The 17660-nt window shown below is 35.2% G+C and overlaps 1 long non-coding RNA gene across 1 annotated transcript in view; it reads right to left on the bottom strand.

The window, feature by feature from the left end:
- The window catches only part of LOC119143900, a 60194-nt gene that overhangs the window by 29408 nt on the left and 13126 nt on the right, over positions 1-17660 (bottom strand). The window contains exon 2 of the long non-coding RNA XR_005102870.1: positions 10514-10587. This is a non-coding gene — a long non-coding RNA (uncharacterized LOC119143900). The remainder of the gene's footprint in view (positions 1-10513; positions 10588-17660) is intronic.

Genomic DNA, 17660 nt, shown 5'->3' with positions numbered 1-17660 from the left:
ACTGAACATTCATTAAACTGGATATTATTTTATCAGGGAAAAGAAGATGCCCAATGGAAAAAAAACTTGTCAATGGGGGAAAAAGAAACACTACTCAAACAAAGACTTGTCACTGTGTTTCTTTTTAATCATACTTTACATCACATTCAGCAAATAAAATAAGCTAGTGTAATTATTCAATGCTGTAGTTTAAATGACTCATAAAAAACTTGTCAGAAAATAATAATTTCATTTACAAAATTCAGCAACCATGATTTTTTACATTTCAGGGGGAAAGAAAAAGATTACTGAAATAACATCATTTTATAAAAGATAAATGTCACTTTTACATTATTTTTAATAAATTAATTCATTTATCATTAAAAATGTCTACTCTGCAGTGGAACTTGAATTGAACAATTTTTATGTATAAACTTAATGAGGGAAAATAAAAGAATATGTGAGTTATACTTGCAATATTAACATTTTTAGTTTGTCCCTTTCACCACACACTCACATAGAAATACACGTAAGTTGTCAAACACAAATTGCATCCTTAAAAGAAGCTTCAAAAACTCTTCTCTCATTTTTACTTAATCTTGCTTGCTCAGTAAATAACCGATAGCAAAAATGAAATATTAAAAAAAAATAACAAAAATTAATTTAAAAAGAAGCTCATAGAATGATATTTTTTTTAAAGAAAAAAAAAAATCTACACACTAATATTCCTAACTACCATTAGAAGATTTCACACCTCCAAATTATTATCTTTACTTGGTCTTTGACTTGGCTGATCTCAAAATTATTCCAAGTTCATTGTCCTGTTATGCCTATATCCAGAGTATAATTTTCTGCATAGAACTGTTTGAAGTTTGAATGAACTGAATGCTAGCTTAGATATCAAAACCATTCAACCCATGACATTCAACCCTTGCTAAGAAAAAAGAGAATCAGTGTCGGGCTTCAGGCTGCCATATAGCTGGACTTGTTTTTTTGTAATAACATAATTTAAAAGGAACATGCTTCTCTCTGAGCAGCAGCTAACTATATGCATATTCTTTTACTAAAATCTTACTTATGCTATTACGTAGACAGCAGTCACTAGAGTACAGAAAGGCAGAGAAAAGGGGGACACACTTTGCTGCCTTCCTTTGGGTTCTTCTTTCAATAGAGGATGAAGAGAGAGCTCCATGATGGTGTGTCTCTTTACAAGCACAGGTGTTTGCAGGAAATCACTGGCTCACGCTCCATTGGTCACTAGCAAAAGCATGCTTTATACTTGATATTCTTCAGTTTGCCTGCCCAATTTCTGGACCAGTCTGAAGCACTTGTAATTCTCTTGAGAATTACATGGATTAAAATAATAGGAAAAGATCAAATGTATTAAAGCCTGTTGTTTGGTTGGTGGGGGTTTTTTTTGATAGTAATGTTACAATAAAACTTACTGTGAGAAAGTTAGAAACCGTATTTGAAGCCAGAGATTCACCTCACTTCGCTATATCCCAGCGGTCATAGTAGTAATTTGTGACAGCTCCTGGTTGGAACATGTCTGAGCTAATTTCCAGACACAATGTTTTATTTGGTGGAAATTTTGAAATATGCCTGTTTCATCACAAAGGAATTTATTTGAAATAAATCAACTTGTACAGGGTAATAAAGCTATCTCCCAAGTATCATTCCTTGTAATTCAAAAATTGTTTTCAGCAAGAAATAGCACATCATGAAACAGCATTTTCAGAAAGATGTTTGTCTTGTTTCTGTGTGTTAAGCAAGCTATGTTTATAAGTATCTTCTAAAGTATAAATATGCATACTACTGATACAAAGCTCTATGAAAATGCAGCTGCTTGAGAAAGACACAGTAGTAACTCCTGTATTATCCATGAACTTATGCAGTGAGTGGGCTTTCTTTTCCTGAAGATGCAGAGTAGGACACTACCCTCTACTTCACTGTACACAGACAGCAATATGTAGATAAAATGTTGCTTAAAAAAGTGATTGTAATTGAGCCATTGTGACAGAAAACATGGCTGATAGCTATGGTGGAATGCATTATTAAAAGTGCCTGCAACTGAGCCATTGAATCTGTCATAGGAAACATGGCCAACAACTCATTTGGAATGCATTATTAAACCAATCTGTCTTACCAGTTCCAACATTATCCCAAGTTTCCTAACAGAAGCAAGTCTGAAGTAGCAACTTAGCAAATGGGTTTGCAGTATGTTTACTATTGACTCTGTTATTACCCATATGCAGGGTCTTCTGAGCATTATGAGTGGAACAGGGATAAGCACACCACTTTTCTTAGGATATCAGGTGTAGACTGGGGCAAGTCCTAGACCAGTTGTATGTTATCCCGTATCTTGTATGAATAGCCATGCCATTAGGAAAGGGGGAAAAAAATTAAAAAAAAAAAAAAAGGGAAAATATGTCAACAATACAATCACATAAAACAAGGAAGTAAAGCCAGCAAAATTTTTAACTTAGAAGTTGTTGAGTCACTGTAGGATTGTGCATGTGCATTCACGAGATGATAGCTTAGTAGTTTTAAACTAAAAGAATGTAGGTTTAGACTAGATACTATGAAGAAATTCATAGGAAGAAATTAAAAAGAAAGCTCTGGGGTTGCCAGCACAAGAAAAGGACATGGACCTGCTTGGGTGGGTCCAGAGGAAGGCCACAAAGATGATCAGAGGGCTGGAGCACTTTTCCTGTAAAGACAGCCTGCGAGAGTGGGGTTGTTCAGCCTGGAGAAGACTCTCTGGGGAGACCATACAGCAGCCTCTCAGTACCTAAAGGGGGCCTATAGGAAAACTGGAGAGGGACTTTTTACAAAGGCGTGAAGTGATAGGACAAGGTGGAATGGCTTTAAGCTGGAAGACGGTAGATTTAGATTAGGTATTAGGAAGAAATTCTTTACTGTGAGGATAATGAGAACAGGTTGCCCAGAGTTATGGGTGCCCCATTCCTGGAAATGCTCCAGGCCAGGTTGGATGGGACTTTGAGCAACCTGGTCTATTGGAAGGTGTCTCTGCACATGACAAGGCAGTGGAAATAGATGATCCTTAAGGTCCTTTCCAACCCAAACCATTCTATGATTCTGTGATGATTCTGTTTACATGGACCACCTGGACCATCATGATTATGAGACATAACTTTTCTTGTGATGTCATGACACAGGACACATGCACCCTGTTTTCTTCAAATCCAGTACAGCCATCCTTCTGCAGCTGGGATTATTTGTCATTCAGAAATAAATAAATAAAAAGCCCCACAAAAAACAACCTTTTTGTCTTAACAGTGTTTTCAAGGACAACAGTATCTATCTGCTTGAGATATTGAACTAATTCTGGTGTGATATGAGGATTTATGTGATTGTCAGTCTTACAGTCACAATTAAATAGATGACATCAGCCTGCAGGTAGTTCAATAACTAATTTAACTTCCAACTTTATATCTCTAATGATGCATCAATTGCATTGTATTTAACTTCAGGAGCAGTAAAGTTTTTCCACAGCTTTGGTATGTATGCAATGCATTTGAAGATCCTCTATTTTACTACTTTTTAGGTAGGCTAACAAAGCTTGAGCTCATTAAGCAAAAAAAAAGTATGCTCCACAAAGTTCAGATGCAAACTTTTCCAACATCTGTCAATGATTCAAGTGAAGGATTTTGTTTCTCTCATTAGCTTGCTTTTCTAGGCTATCATGATGATTAGAGACAAAATGCTTGAGCAAATCAAATACTCTTGATTTATTTGATCTATTAAAACATCACAATTTCATCTAAATTGTTATGTAAATTTAAAAATTAATTTATTCATAATGGTTTTAAACTGTTAAGCACCCCCAAAATCTTAAATATTCCGGAAAGGGAGAGGGACAGGATGGGATAGCACAACACATAGATGGACCCAGGATGATGAAGGGCCCTCAAAACTCTTTTTAAATTGGAAATTCTGTCTCTTGCTGTTGAAATTCCAATAATTTCAAATAGGAGGAAACTGGGAAACTTGCTGGGGGTATCAGAAATCTTAGTATACAAACTCCTCCAACCACCCTCAATAAATAAATAAATAAATAAATAAATAAATAAATAAATAAAAAAAGTTACCCTCTGCAAGATGCCAGACCTGATTCCATATGTTTCTGTTAATTAATACACTTTTTAAAGTAAAAGTTAACTAAAGACAAGCCCCTATACCTTTGTAATAAAGCTAGATTTTATCCTTCAATGCTTATCAAAAATATTTAATGAACAGAGGAGAGTGATATGTGCAAATGAGGATGAAAAAAATGCACTGTAAACAGGATGAATAGACATCTTTCCTTTTAGATAAAGCTCATGAAATAAGGTGCTGCTTATTTACCCTTCATTTGGAATGTATCACCAGCTCCATGAGCAGCACAGCAGCTATTTTTTTCCACTTCTTTCATTTATACTCACTCTCCTGTTATGAAAGGCACTGTGTTTAGAGCACAACATATAATATTTTCTTATTTAATACATATTTTATTTGACAGATTCCTAGAAGCAGACTTGAGAGACTTGACAAGGCTGTCAGTTTAAAAATGCCACATATAATTTAACAAGTGGGTAGTTGTTTGGGATACTGGCAACTAGCCAGTGAACATTGTGTGTATTCGCATTTGGCGCAGGGGCAGGAGGTAATGAACAGCAGATTTCAAGACTATTAGAATGTTTTTTAATATTTAATGGTTTGTAAATGTTCTAGAATTTGTTTATTATTGGTGGAGTGGGTTTAGTTTGGCTAGTGGGGTTCATGTATTTGTATAGCTAGAAAATTAGTAAAGACCTTCATAACACTGTAGATAGAGTTAGTTGTGCATTTTTTTCCTCACAGAATGTTCATGTGTACAGTTATGGTATCTATTTTCCTTCAATCCTAAGGCAGATTCCAAAGCTAGGAGGAAATACTGTCCTGTCAAATTGCCTAAGGAGGAGAGTCTTCTTATTTCACTTGTCAATGACCTTTCCCAAACACAGAGTCCATAACAGTTTTCCAAAATAAATTGTATTTACAAAAAACTATATTTCTTGGGTGTCACTTTTACATATGTAAGGTCTATCTTGGGCTTTAAATCGAGGTTGCTTTTCATTTAGCTTTATTTTGTTTACAAAACCGATAAACAGGAACTAAAGCATCTGGGAAAATAGACCTTTTTATCTTTTTACTTAGAGAAACTATTGTAATATGATTTTTTGAGTCATGAATTCTATACTGAAATAAAGTCAGATATCATGTAATATGAAAAATTTAAAGAAACATAGTCCAAGGATAAACTATACAAATCACTGGCAGTTTTGCCTGTCTTGTGAATTGCAGCCATCCTAATTCATGGGAATAGTATTTTATCTCCTATCACACAACTGTATATATTTTGACTATACACACAGGAGTATTAACAAGGAAAAGTTCCTTACTTGAAAGACAAATGTAATCTATGAAATCTTTGGGTTTGATTTCAATATTTTCTAGGTTCAGTGATGGTAAAAACAAATACTTCAAGTTCAAAAAGAGATTTATGAAAAAAAAATTAAATAGCACATTTTAGATTATTTTACCTAATTAAACCATTTAAAATTATTTACAGAATGTGTACACACAAGGACTGTTTCCATTATATCATGCAGTTCCTGAAGTGATTCTTAGGCTGTCTATACTTCTGCTTACTGTGGTGGTGAGCAGATACAAAGACCAGCTACAGAAAAATCAGCTTCTGCAGTGGTAGCTTGGAACATTGTACATATCATTTAACTTGCTTCTCTGGCACACTCCTTTGTGAAGAACTTTACACAGATCTGCTAAATGCATTGCAGAAGGAATTATGATTTTTATGTGCATATATAGATATATTTTGTATCACGCCACTGGGGGTTTTGTCTTGTTATACTGCATGTGCCAAATTACACTGCAGTAATTCCAGATTTACACTGGTGAGCTCAATAGAGGCAATCCAGATTTACAGTGGGATGACTGATTGGAATCTGTGTAATGATTCCTTTCCTGAAAAGCTCTTAGTTTGAGGCAGACTCAATACTAACTTCTATTTAGATGGAAACTGAGAAAATATGATAAACACTACCTTTATCTCCTCCTGTATATAGACCAACCATAAAACAGTTGCCTCCAGAAAATTATTTCTTACAAACAAAATTCTTGAACTATATTAATTTATGCTGCTGTCTTCTATGATTTACATTAATTACCTCTCACTGATAGAGAGAAAGGATGGCTGCAATTTCATTTAACTAATTCTGTCTCATATCCTTAAGCACATAAAGGTACAAGATTTCTGGTAGGGTATGGGGTTTGGTAGCCCTTCCCCTATCAGCAACATTATGAATAAACACAATATAAACACAACAGAACTGTATCATCTTCATGAACTTGAAAGACATTTCAAGAAATTAAAATCATGGTTTCTTTTGTCTAGAACAAGTAATTAATTACAAATTCATATTGATTTGTTTTGCTTAATATTCATGGAAAGTCTTTTAATGTTTTCTGTTAGTAAATTAAGATTGCTATTGATCTCACCAAAGACAACATGAATGAGATTAAACTTACATAGCTCAGTTTTGAGATGAAAATAAAGATATTTTAACTGGATATGCATTCATACCAAACCATATTTTATGATAATAGTAGCAGAAATAATGTTTAAGGTTTACAGATATGCATATCTTAAAAATATAGTCCTTTTGGCACAACCAGTGCTATTGAAATAAAAGAAAACATTTTTAACTGTGAAAAGAAAAAACATGTCATCTGCATGAATTCCCAGTGTGTGTTAATAAGTCAGTATCATCTCTGCCTTGAGTTAATGGAGAATTGTAGCAAATATATTTTTGTTATTGAGGAAAAGTGGAAGATTTATCTCACTGTCTTGAACACTTACACTTCCTTACTGTGTTCATTTATTCTTCTTAATGGGGAGTTAGAAAATGTCTTTTATGAAACCATTGGCTCAAGTCTGAACAAACTCATTCTATTTGTCATGCTCCAAACCAAGTCAGTCTAGTAACGATAACAACACATATAGAGATGTTGCTATAAAACTTTTACATGTAAATGAGAGACTGCATTGTTTGAGCAATCCATATAGAGAAACAGGTTATGGTAAAGGACCTGTGAAGACAATTCCCAGAATGTGAATGATATCTGTGAACAGGCACACAAAAAAACATCTGTAAGAATTAAATTTCTTACACTTAAAACCTGATGTGCACAAGGAAACTATCTAATCTGATTTCCTAATGTACAGTATCTCAGAAAGAGATGGTGAAGCTCAGTCACACAAACCCACCGTTTACCTGGAGGTGTACCAAGGTGATGTTTGTCTCTCATCTAAATCAGTGCATTTATTCTATCAAGATGTTGGCATTAAGTATGTTAAAGAGCAGGCTGATTCAGAAAGAATCTGCTGAAGGAAGTACTTCGTATTAAACAACACACATGCACATGCACACTACCAACAGCAAAGTAGGAGGAGAGAGTTTTATGCCCCACTGAGACAAGGAGAGGTATTTTGGTAGTTAAGCATGTGATGACACAAAGATGCGCTTGAGCCGTATAAGTAAAGACAAATGACTAGAAAACATCTTGCATATAAAAGTGTTAAACTAAACTGGGGTGGAAAATTAAAATCCTCCTGGAGGGATTTAAAGGTGAGATGGGATATTTCTAGCTATTCCAAGCAGTACCCAATCTGAGGTGCAGTATATGGAGCAAGAGAGGGCAGGACCTCAAACAAGCATGCATTAAAAGAAGGATTACAATAGGTCTTTGGGAAAATTAACCAGGAGAGCTTTCTGATTTTAAGATTGAAGATGAGTTCCACAATGATTACACTGTTACAGTAAAAGGGAGATACTGTATACACCCATCTCCTGTTTCACTTACATACTCATTTGTTGCAGAACTAAAGCATTCATGTGAACAGGATGAACATTCGTTTTATGTTTCTCTGTCAGTGTCACAGTTTTATCTTTGTTGTTGGTTTTGAATATTGTGAATAAATACTTCCCTCCAAATTTCATCTAAACCTAACATGAGTCATTCCTCACTATACAGTATCTTGCCAAATGTCCTTCTGCGCCAGCTACAAAATTGCAAGAAATTATAAAGAGTGAGCAATTCTCAAACTAGTAATTGAGACTAACCTTCTGCTTAAACAGTTACACCACTGGTGGATGAGGGAAAAGCAACTGGTGTTATGTGCCTGGACTTGTGCGAAGCATTTGACACAGTCCCACATGACATTGTTGCCTCTAAACTGCAAAGGCATGGATTTGATGGTTGGACCACTGGATGGATGGATAAGAAATTAGCTAGATATCACACTCAAAAAGTTGTGGTCAACAGCTCAATGTCCAAGCAGAGACCAGCCGAGAAAGCCAACTGAATCCTGATCTGTATGAAAAGAAGCACGGCCAGCAGGTCGAGGGAGGTGATTCTCCCCCTTCTACTCCACTCTGGTGAGACCCCACCTGGAGTGCTGCATCCAGCTCTGGGTCCCTCAACATAAGAAGGACATGGGCCTGTTGGAGTGAGTCCAGAGGAGCGGCACAAAGATGATCAGAGGACTGGAGAACTTCTTTTATGAAGACAGGCTGAGAGAGTTGGGGTTGTTCAGCCTGGAGAAGAGAAGGCTCTGGGAACACCTTCTAGAAGCCTTCCAGTACCTAGAGGGGGCCTGAAAGAAAGCTGGAGTGCAACTTTCAACAAGGGCCTGTAGTGACAAGGCAAGGGGCAAGTGTTTAAAATTGAAAGAGGTAGATTTAGGTTAGATATTAGGAAGAAATTCTTTACTGTGAGGGTGGTGAGACATCAAAACAGGTTGCCCAGAGAAGTTATTAAACAGGTTGCCCCATCCCTGGAAGTGCTCCAGGCCAGGTTGGATGGGGTTTTGAGCAACTTGGTCTAGTGGAATGTGTCCCTGCCCGTGGCTGGGGGGTTGGAAATAGTTAATCTTTAAGGTCCTTTCCCAACCCAAGCCATTTTATGATTCTATGAATAAAGCATGGTAAACGCTGAATTCAGACCAGTTGCTTAGATCTTTGTTAAATCACGTCATGAAAACCTCCAAAGATGGTTTCCACAGGGTTTCTGGGCAGCATGTTCCAATGGTTAATTGAATTGTAATGCACCAGAAGAACAAATTTGTTACTGTACTTAAAATGCATGGCATTTAGTGTATTTTAAGGATTAACATGGCATTCCAACTGCTATATAATTCCTAGAGTCATCCCCTGTGCTTCATTCTTTACCATTGCCTAAGATTTCAACACTGTGCTAATAATTCACATGAGGGATTCAGAGAATTCGGAGATGCTCTTTTAAGATTTTTTAGCATGCATTATATCAACAAGCTATTTTATAAATGTGTAATTTTAGCCATGATGTCTCTCACTTCTTTGCTACAGCATCATATAGAATCTATACATGGCTGTGCTTGACTGAGATGCAGCACAGAAGCATTTGTCAAAGGTTTCTGAAATGTTTTTAGTATTTAGCAATGAACATACATGACCTGTGATTTTACTTGTTCTTGATATGTATTTAAAATTCTTAGCTTTCTTAACTGTTTCCCTAAACAATTCTGTACATATTAAACATACAATTTATAAACCCATAATTTATACATAATTTAATAATTTCTATAAATCCATTTATAACTTTTATATAAATCCATTTATAATTTTAATATAAGTACATAATTATACGTAATTTTTATTAAATACTTTTTCATTTTAATTATTTCTGGTCAAGTATATCAGCACCAATTCCTTTAAAGCATATAAACACATGAGAGAGATTGTCTGTATATTTAAATATATCTATAAATGTATATATAAAATATACATATATACACAAAGAAATAATATTGTAATCTTGTCTAGTGCCTCAACATCAGATTCTTACACACCTCCATTTCTGTTGACCATGACCTTGCAAATCAGTAGAGCGCAAGCAAATTTTTTATGAAGGGAAAGGCTCTCACAGTAACAGATGAAAAGAGTGTTGTTCAACAACTGCATCACATACCACAGTGAGCAAATAAAGAATAAAGAAATACGGATACAAAATGGCAAAGCCATTAGGTACCGTGATACAAAATGTGAACAAACAGAAGAAAGGAATGAACAAATTTAAGAAAGGAAAAGTAGATAAACTAGAGTAAAAAATACAGATCATTTTAGAGACATAGAAAAATTGTTTGCTGGATCAGAAATGTTATTGTCTTTCGAGGATTTTGAGATCTGCAGAGGGAAGCCTCGATGCAAGTACAATTTTAAATATGGAGGAATTCAGTCAGAATTTTGGCAACTGCTTTTTTAATCCTCGTGCAGCAAGAAACTATACTGGGAGGGAGAAGCATTCTTATTTTTCACTAAAAGAGGTCAACCTGAAAAAAACTGCTGAGTCATCACTGTACCTATAGGCAGCAGTAGACTCTAGATTAGATATGATAACCTACAAAAGAGAATTCAAAGCCACAGTTGCTTACCTCTCAAAATGTCAGCTCAGTTTTCCCCAGCAGTCAAAAAGAAAACACAGTGTGGAAAATCGTTGGGAAAGGTACTGAGAATAAATCAGAAAACAACTTTGTGGTGTTAACAGTAGCTGGTGAGTCCATATCTTGAATATTATTCTCTGGCTACTCCATCTCAAACAGAAAATCCTTTAACTAGAAAGTTACAGAGAAATCATCAAGGACGACGAGGCATTCTGTGCAAGTGATTTTTTTTTTAAATTCAGTAGACTGACACTTCAGTAGACTGACTAAATATTCTAGAAATCATATGTCCTAACTGGAAAGCCCAAGAGCCAAAGAAGTCTACATATCCCAAGGGTATGCAGAGAATGAACAGGAAATACTTATTCTCAGAACAGAACAGGGGTGACATCTTAAAAAGTACATAATATCAAGACAGCAAAAAAGGATTTTTTTTTTTATTTTTTTTTTTTTTTAATGTAGAGGATGACTGCATTGTGCAACGCATTGCTGAAATATACCAAAGACAACAAAACATGTCAGATGTTGTTGGGCATCATGTTTAAACATAATAGTCTAGATGCAGTCTTCAACTTAAAACTTGATTCCCAGAAGCTGGGTAATATAATAGGATTACTTTTTCCTTAACTAAACCATAAGTATCTCATGCTGTTTATACTTGGAATCATCTTTCTAGATGGAGTAGTCTTATTGTCAGACCAAGATACTCTTAAATATTACTGACAAAATGTTCCATTATCTTATTTTGGCCTGAAATTCTACTTATTCCATTTGTCATGAACTTGGGTAGCTTAGCCTAGTTGGAGTGTATACAGCTCCTTTCCTTAGAAAACAAATTCAGAACAAGGTAATCCTGAACTGATGAGAAAAGTTCTTTAAAGCTCTCCTGTGTTTTGTATTTTTTTTTTCTTTTCTCAAGAAATTATAGAAGTATTTAACTCAGAAAAGAAATGAAAAATAAGAAGCAAGAATTTCTTCCTGAAGTAAGCATGTCTGTATCTTCTAATGGAATATCTTTGCTACATACAAAAGTAGCTAACTTTCTTTCCAAATAGTAACTTTAAGCCTTAATATATTCTGTTGGTAGAAAGGTATAAGGTAATTTCAACAGTCAAAGCATTCAGTCGTTGCAACCAGCAGCTAATACATATGGAGCAATACAGCGTTTGCCAAAGGAGAGTAACATTTGCATTGCATTCAGAGATGTTAAAATACGAATGGAGGAGACACATTGCATATTCCAAAGTACTAGAATAAAATCAGATAACTACCTGATGAGATTCCTTAGAGTACAGGTGTATTGCTTTCTGTGAAAAACATACAACTCATACAATTGATAACAAACATATTTTTAATTGGATTTTTCCATTTACTTTCCTGTTGCAAGCAAAAAAACCAAAACACTCACAAAAAGCTGTTTTCTCTCAAACAAACGTGTAACCTTAGCGGATTTAGTTACTTAATTTGGGAGCAACTGTACAAGATAAAGCATGATACTACTAACAATGGCAAGGCTAGCATTAAGCTTGCATTAAGGTGCTACAGTCTGCCATAGCACCAGGAGCTTCATGAGAAGCAGCAGCAAACTGAGAGTGACCTACATTCATACACAAATTAGGTCATCATTCATTTGACAATACTTTGGTGATGTAAATTTCAGATAGTCTTAAGTAAACAAACCCATAAGAGCTGAAGAGAATATGTATCTAGTCTCCAAGGTCTCTTCTAGAAATGGTCTTGTGATCTAATTACATGTTTGATTGTATCTCAATGAAAAAAATAAATAAATCTTTAAAGTTCTGATTCTGAAAGGATCACATAATCACCTGTTTGCAGAGGATATCTGTATTCAGCCAGAAGGTCTACGACTAAGCTATATAGGACGAAGGAAAGGACAAGACTAGGTGCTAAGATGTTTTCAGGAGAAAATGCGATTGTAGAAGGACAAATTTTGTACCAATTGTTTTTAAATGTCCATGACAAAGAAGTGTATGAAGCAGAAATAATCTGTGCCCAGATTCTTTTCAAATGCTTTTTCAAATAAAATCTTCACCCCTATGATGTCTTTAACAGCATCAGGAAATCTGGACAGATTTTAAGGACTGTCTGACAGGGAAGATGCTGTCCATGTGACAGGGAGGATTCTGTCCATGTTTGTACAGACAACTTCTCTGATGCATCCATAGTATGGAAACCTCATAAACTGCATTTATAATTCTAGCAGTACAACTCATGAGGACACCTTTCCACGGGTTGATCAGAGCAGTTGTGATGATTATAGTCCAGAGACCTGGAACTGTCAAAATATAGCAGATGAGTCTTCTTTCCTGGTTTGTTTTTTTTTTTTTTTTTTTTTTACAGAAAGAACAGCCTTGATGCATGGCTGGATCAGATTAATCCAAATGATTTATTCTTTAGATCAGCTTGAAAGGCTTGTCTGTTTAGTAGGGAAGGAAAATTTTATCTGAGGGCTTAGTTGTGGGAAAAGTGTGCTATCTTCCCCTGAGCTTTGTTGCACTGAAAAGTTACAGTCACACTTGCAGGAAGAAGTCTGAGCTAGGAAGACCAGAATCTGATCGTTTCCTCAGGAAACCACCGTTAGGGCTAAAAAAGCACATAAGGCCCTTGAAACGTACAACAGATGTACTTGAGAGTTAATATTCATCTGAAAAAAATGAAAGTTGCTCTTGAAGCCTATATTTATACCTTATACATACATAGTGGGAGAAGGGGAATGTCTCTACCGCTTTTTCAGCAGAACACTTTCTCAGATGTTTTACTATAGCAACCATGAATTTAATAGAGGAGCTGGAAAGTGTTGCTTCTCTGTGTTGGAGGGGAAGTTGTTCTGAAACAAGATTAAATTACAGAAACCATTAAATCACTGTAGCTAAATGAAATTGGACAACACATCTTGTTTGGGTATCACTTAAAAACCAGGAATATTTAATACAATTTATATTCATGATGGCTATATATTTTCAAATGGCTAAACTCTAGGGAACTCAGTGTGAAGCACTTCTGTGTGGAAGGAAATTGACTTGAAGGGGAGTGCAGAAGGTGAAACGTTTTAAAAGAATTATTGGTATGCCTATGATATTTGCACATCCTATTAACCTTCAATTGCACAAACAGAAAACCTTCTTCAAAACGGTGAAGGGCTCAGTTCAATTTACCTGTTATAAAATTTAATTTAACCAAAAACCTACAAGAGACCAGAAGCTGAAACAAAGTCTATTGCTGATTGGTTTAATGTGAGAAACCCGAAATTGATGTTGACATCTTTCCAGCCTGGAGCAATCACTACACTGCATCTCTTAATTGGCTACCGAGGCCTGTCTCTTTCTTGCACACAGTGGTAAACTCATGCTTGTAACTGCAGGAATCTTCTATTGTAAATACTTACATGGACAAACCACTTGAGCAAACAAAAGATTCCCCATCCTGGATAATCCAGTTAGTCTTTTAGATAACTATGAGATTTGCAAAAATTCTTGGTAACCTTCTCCATTGTGTGAGAGTATGAAGTATGACATTATTAGCTGAATGTGCCAGCTTGGAAAATGCATAGGGCATTATGGTACAGTCACTGTATTATCTACTAGATTGAGCCAGGTTTATTAACAGTGACAACCATAACAACAATTAAAAGGCATGCAAAACCAAATTCAGTTACCAGAACCGTATGGGAGGTTTGCAATCATACTAGATTTTTTTTTTCCTAGAACATTTACATTTAGAATTTTCCATGAAAATGACCTGGTGTTTTTGTTGTTTTCTCTCAGCCTCTGTGTTGGAATCTACAGAAGTTCAGTAAAATATATTTTTTTTCACCTAGAGAGCCTTTTTCTGATGACAGTCACTGTTAGATAACATTGGAAGCTGCATTAGAAGGCTTGTTATGTGATTCTTTTGTTCTTAAATCTTCCAAATAAATTCTTTCCTGTCTGCATATTCAAACAAATATCAGTCCCTTGCTGTAGAGACCGTCAATATGGATCTAAACAATGTCTCACAGGGAACTTCGAGAAATGATGAGATTTGGGACTTGTCCCTAGGAAGAACAGCTTCAGAATTTTTCCTTTTATTGTCAATATAGATCTATGCTTCCTCTTCAATAAGAGCAAGACAAAATCCAACCAAACAAAAAAACCTCAGGTAGCTCCTTCCAATACAAGGTTTCTTTCTGGAAAATGAAAGTAAATAGTTTTGTGATAGCTGCACTACTAGAAGTACACAGATACTTAACTGAATTAATGTCTATGTGAATGTCCACTTACACGAGATGTAATTCATTTGAAGAAGTATTTCCAGTCTAATCCTAAAGTGTGGATTTTTTCAGAAGCACATGGATTGACTTCTGGAAATCATTACGTAAAAAACTTGATTTGTAAAAGTGATTAAGTTTAGAACGTTACACCAGGCAGTGGGGTCTAAAGAATTTTCAGTTATCACAGTAGGCATTTTTTCAGCCTATGATAGGAAATTTTGTCACAAACCTTTTGAGTTTTACCATTTTAAAATGAGCTTGCTTCATAAATTAAGAAATGAACTTACTGTACTAAGAGGCTAATTAATTTTTCTTTGTTCTTGTCTGTAACTTTTCTTGACAACACTTCCTGTTCAGAGCTCTTCAGAAATTTGCATCGATTGCAACCTCTTAGAATTAGGATTTGGGGATTTTCAGCAGATCTGCTTCAATTTTGATTGGTAAGAGATCTAAATCTCTTGGTAAGAGATTGCTAATTCAGATATCACAAAACTTATTCAAGGTGTGGAAGAGAAAACCGAGACTTTTTATTAAAGCAATTGCCAGTGTGCAAATCAAAAAAGAATTTCAATAGCTTAAACTCTAGCTCCATGACACATCTAAAGAAATAACCATGAACATAACTTCTACCTTTAGTCATATATAGTAAGCTGCTTCTGACTGTGTCTACTGAAAACCTTATCAGATGTCTGAAATAACACGGGAACACTGGCAAAACATATAAAGTTTGCAGGCACTGCTGGAGTGGTAACTAAACAAGACAGGTTATTTCCTTTGGCTAGGATACGTTCATGCCTGTGTTTTAATACAGTTAAATGAAAAGGCATACATCTCAGAACTACAAATACAGGTCTCACCTGTAGAAAGTGGAACTGTGTTTCAGATATCAGCAGGCATTTTGATAACCAAGATGAGGAGGATGGGACCATAATAAAACAATCTAATTTATTCTGTAATTAGATTTTGAAATTCCTGAAATGCATGTGCCTTAACGAAGTGAGACAGACCACTGAGACAATAAAAAAGAATTAAAAGGAGCTGTGTAGAAAGCTTTGCTGTGCGTGTAAGCAATTTGCTAAACCTAGAGGCAGCCACTGAAAAGGAAATTTCCATTTGGAAACTAGTATTCCTGAATAAGTGTGGTGCAGTAATAAACCGTAATAACTATCTCCAGTGTCTCATATCTGAATCAAGATAAGGTACCTTTTTAAAAATGTGGTTTTGATTCACCAGATGTCATGTGCTTGACACAGCATCATTTGGTAAGAGATTGCTAATAAACAAAAGTTCATGCTAAAGTAAAATAATGTTCACCCTTATACTTTTTTAATCTAATCATCCATGAAAGAATGTTATGAAGGTAGTGATACAAATTATGCTGTTTAGCTAGTAAAGCAGAATTCAAGATAAGCACTCTATAGCAAAGAGTTTATTCATTATAGCTATTTGGATTGTTCTCCCACCCTTGTTCTTTTTTTGGCAAATTCAACCTCTTCTGTAGTCTCCCAGGAAAAGCTTAGAAAGATATCATCCTATAAGCATGACTGAAAGGAGTTCTCCAGTGTTTTTAATCCTTTTGACATCTGTGACATCTATTTCACACTCTTTCATTAAGTAAGCTCTGAAAACCATTGACCTTAATGTGAGCTATATACACTTGTCTTGGACCCTGTTAACAAAACAGACTTCAATGACTGTCAAGATTTTTTTCTTTTCTCTACCACAAAAAATCACTTCATTTAGAGCATATCTAGACAATATGGGGAAAAAAACAACCCTCCACCCAGTATTCTGTGTCTCTTGCTGTAGTCTAGAATTTTTGCCCAAACCAGTGTCTCACAAATAGGCTGAAGGAATAATAAAATTAAGATGTTTACAAATTGTTTTAACTCCAGTAGCATTCTTAGATGTAAAAATTTATTTCTGGTCAATTAAAATCACATTTTTAGATTATCCTCTCTTTATGACTTAATGCAGTTGGTGTTTTCTGTAAAAATAACTGTCACCATTTTATATAGATGATGTGGAAGGGGAGATAAAACAGAAGTTTTCAGAGGTCGAAAGTGGAACAAGAAGGAGTTAAGATATGCAAAGGCAGTTGGTGGGGAGGAAGAGTCATTACTGTAGTTTCTCATTCTGGAAGATATACATATAGTAGTGTCAGATGAGAATGACTACTGTATGAACTTTTTGAAACTACATGTAGTTGGAATAGGATGCTGGTCTTAAGAAAGAAAGCCTTTTGAAAATCAAAAGTTCAACGCACCTAATGGTTAGTTCCTCCCTCACCCCAAGTTTTAAGCCATAGGTCTTTCACTTACATAGTTGAACTAAGCAGAGCAGAGCTCAGGAGAGAGATTCAAAGATCTTGACATTTTATTATATTACATTCTCAATTTCAAAACCAGCCAAAAAGTTTCTAGGATAAATTTTCCTGAGAATATTTGAGATATTAAAAAAATCTAAAAATGCCTTGCATTCTTTTGAAAATAATTTCAATAGTGAAAACCAATGATCTTTACACATAGTGTTTATTATGTATATAGTCTTTCTGAATTTAAGTATCCTTCTTTTATGTGTGAGATTTTAGGTATTTTGGACTACACATTCCTTAGCAGGGTTCTCATAGCCCGTATTCAAAAGCAAATCAGCATTTACTCTTCATAAATACCCTTCTGGTGAGTATATCATGGCAGGGATTATGCCATGATTATTCTGATAAATCTGTATTAAAAACATCTCTGTGGACTAAAACTTCTAATTGCAGACACAGCAGAAATAAAATAATCTTTGGACACCAAACACCAAGTGGATTTCATTGTGATTGTTCATGGTGAGGTAACATAACAAGATCATCAATGTTTCATT

Source organism: Falco rusticolus, chromosome 2, assembly GCF_015220075.1.
Source record: "Falco rusticolus isolate bFalRus1 chromosome 2, bFalRus1.pri, whole genome shotgun sequence".
NCBI lineage: Eukaryota > Metazoa > Chordata > Aves > Falconiformes > Falconidae > Falco > Falco rusticolus.
Note: the sequence above shows the minus strand (reverse complement) of the source record. Positions and strands in the feature narration are given on the sequence as shown.